The following is a 3,548-nucleotide window of genomic DNA, read 5'->3' on the forward strand; positions in this document are numbered from 1 at the left end:
CTCCTCTCCTGGACCCAGCCTGAGGATGGACCCTGAGCCTGAGCACATCTGGACGATGCAATGCCCCCACCACATTGCTGTAAGTTACAGTCTTTGACAGTTGCTTGGGACTTGGATCCCATGTGAGTGAGTGAGACCCCAAAGCCAAGTCTCTGTCTGCCATGCGGTGTGGTACCTCAGACAAGGGCTTTAAAAATGGAGGAGGTCTGAGGTGGAAGGGTCTTGGACTACTGAGCATCACAGCCAGAAAGAGCCTAAACACATTTGTTTTTGTTTTTTTCTTTTTGGAGGGGGAAGGCAGGGCAATTGGGGTTAAGTGAGTTGCCCAAGGTCACACGGCTAGTAAGTGTTAAGTGTCTGAGGTCAGATTTGAACTCAGGTCCTCCTGACTCCAGAGCCAGTGTTCTATTCACTGCCTAAACACATTTAATGTCAGATCTGGGAGGGGCTTGGAGTAAAGAAGGAGGAGTCTGAGGGCATGTGAAAATACAGAATGGAGAGCCAGAGCCAGAAGATCAGAAACTAGGGCAGGTCAGTGCTGGGAAGGAGGTGCCTTGCACTAGGAAGCAGGGAATATTAGAGCTGAAAGGAATGGGGGGGGGGGAAGACATAGAGCTTCACACCTTGGAGTGAGGGACCTTAGAAGTGATAGAATCCTAATAAAGCTACCCCTGGTCCCAATATTATAGCATCCTCATGGGAAGGCCCCCAGACTCAATATAGCAACTACTCCCAGATCCAATTCACATATTTGAACAGGGGTGTTCTTGTACTCAACCACAATCACATCATCTGTTTAGCCCAAGACAGTACCACAATGCCTAACTATTCATCTTGACCAGATAGGACCACAATAGCTAGCCAATCAGAAAGCAGCACAACTGGGATGTTTGACCACCGTACCATTAGAAGGGACCCCTCCTCTTTTACCTTATCCCTTAACAAACTCCTCCTGCCTTTTTAATATTCATAAGTTCTGTTGTGTAATTAGCATCATTACATTAAAAATGTGCCTGTGTTGTCTTATTAAGCTGCTGGTTCCTTTTGGAATTTGGCCTGCTTCTGATGGGTGTCAGTCCTCAGTACATGCCTGCATGTGGATTAGGAAGATCGTTTGAATTCTTTGAGATGGTGCCACCACAACATAACCAGGGAACCCAGAGTGCTGGAAGCGGGAGGGAACTTAGAACATGTAACCCAGAGTGACTCAGAATACCTGAGCTGGGAGTGAGAAGCCTTAGAAAATATAACACAGAGGGCCTTAGGACCTAAAACTCTGAATGCCAGATTCTGGACTGGGAGGGATTCTAGAATGTGGGACATTATGCTGTAGCCAGTGTATTTGGCAGGCCAGGACATGGAGGAAAGAGCTTCCATAGAAGGCCCTGATTCTTATCCATTGATTAGTGTGATGGAACCAAGGCTGAGAAGGACTTGGGGTTCTTGTTCTCTTCTCAGGCTGGGCAGTGAGAAAAGGGTGAGGTCCCCACAGGGTACCACTGCTGTTTCCATGTACAAAAAATGAGGTGAAATGCATTCTTACTAGTGTGCTCAGTTACCTTAAAAGTTTTTTTCCCCATTAGTGTTATATTGTATTGCCTAACAGAGAACCTTGTACACAGTGGGCTCTTAATAGAGACTTGTTGGATTGTTTTATATCTGTAGATTTGGCGCGATAAGGGACTTTGCAGCTCAAGTAGTTCAACTCTTATTTTTAAAGAAGAGAAAACTGAGACCTCCTTGAGAGGCGAGGTGACTTCCCTAGTGTCGCACAGTAGTGGAGTGGGGTTCTAACTCACGTTTCCTGATTTTCTGGATTCATCCAGTCCCATGAAGGCTCTCACCCACAGCACCTGTTGAGAAGAGGTCCTTAAAAATTGTTGAACAGATGAACTGGATGAATCCCCTGGCCTTCTGAAGGATCCAGTGGCCTCTTCTCAGCCCTCATTCTCCTTGACCTCTCTGCAGCCTTTGATGCTGCTGACCCCTCTCTTTTCTCCGGGTTTTTGGGACAGCTCTCTTCTCAGTTCTCCTGTTGGATGGCTCCAGTCTCCTTTGATCCTCCTCCAGATCTTACCCTCTAATCCTAGGGATCTCACAGGGTTCTTTCCTGGCTTCTCTGCTCTTCTTCCTCTAGACTACTTCTCTTGGCGGTTCTCGGCTCCTGTAATTTTCATTGCCATCCCTGCACTGATGATTCTCTGATGCCCATCAATTGGGGAATGGCTGAACAAGGTGTGGTATATGCATGTTATGGAATACTATTGTGCTATAAGAAACAAGGAGCAGATGGTCTTCATATTTACCTGAAGAGGCTTATACGAACTGATGCTGAGTGAGAAGAGTAGAACCAGGAGGAATTACTACACAATTACAGACACAACGTATGTGTGATGACCAACTTTGATAGACTGGACTCTTCTCAGCAATGCAGTGATGTAAGTCAATCCAAAAAGACTCCTGATGGAGAGTGATGTGTGCACCCAGAGAAAGAACTAGTAAGAACTGAGTTTGAATCCAGATTGAAGCAAATTACTGGATCTTTTTCTTTTTCTTGTTTGGTTTTGTTTCCTCTTTCCCATTTTTCATTCCATCTGATACAATTTGTCTTTATAACCTGACTAATGTCTAATGTGAAAATATTTGCAGATCCTATACTTGATTGTATGTTGTCATGGGGGGGAGGGAGAGAATTTGAAAATCAAGGGATTGTGGAATTGAATCTTGTAAACTAAAAGTAAACAAACAAATTAATAAAGACCAAAAATTTTAAAAATAGCTTTTAATTTTATTATTTCTATAGGTTTTCATTGCCAGCTTATTTTTAGGCTTATTTTAGGGTTACTTGTTGGATTTCTGATTTTTTAAAATGAATATTCAGTTTATTAATCCTGTTATGTTTTTGGTAATGTACATTTATAGGGAAATGATTTTCTCCTGAGGTCTACTTTAGCCGCATCCCAGAAACTGTGGCATGTTGTTTAATCATTATAACTTTCTGTTACATAATTATTGTTTCTATGATTTGCTTTTTAATGCACTTGTTACTTATGATTTCATTGTTAATTTTTCATTTGAGTCTGTGCATTTTGTTTGTACTTCCTGGGTTAATATTTTTCTTGTGTTGTGACCTATAAAGGGAGTTGTTTTTTTTTTAAACTTTATGCATTTTCACCTTTGTTTGCAACATCTCTGTGCCAGAATAAAGTCAATTTTTGTAATAGTTCCACGTGGTGCTGGGAAATGCATATATTCTTTAGCAGTCCCCTTCAGAAGGCTCTGAATCTTTTTTTTCCCTTCAAACTTTGTTTTAATCAGCCAAGACATGCTTTTTTACCCCTTCCTACCCAACCTCCCCCTTTTGAGAACATGAGAAAAACAGAACCCATTACAAACATGTATATGCAAATTTCCATATTAGCCATATTAAAAAAAATCAATACATTCTGAGTCCTTTTTATCAGGAGGTGGGTAACATGTTTTATCATGAGTCTTTTAGAATCCTAGTTGGTCATTATACTGATTAGTTCAGCACATCAGTGCTCCAT

At 42.0% G+C, this 3,548-nt stretch overlaps 1 long non-coding RNA gene across 1 annotated transcript; it reads left to right on the forward strand.

Moving 5' to 3' along the window:
- LOC138141722 (uncharacterized) lies at nt 1-3,226 on the forward strand. Its single transcript, XR_011163241.1, has 2 exons — nt 1-79; nt 1,666-3,226. It is a non-coding gene; the product is annotated as an uncharacterized lncRNA (long non-coding RNA).
- Nucleotides 3,227-3,548: the final 322 nt, after the last annotated feature.

The sequence above is a fragment of the Petaurus breviceps genome, unplaced genomic scaffold, assembly GCF_028583685.1.
Source record: "Petaurus breviceps papuanus isolate PSGF00001 unplaced genomic scaffold, PetGlider_PUasm1.0 90459, whole genome shotgun sequence".
Taxonomy (NCBI): Eukaryota; Metazoa; Chordata; class Mammalia; order Diprotodontia; family Petauridae; genus Petaurus; species Petaurus breviceps.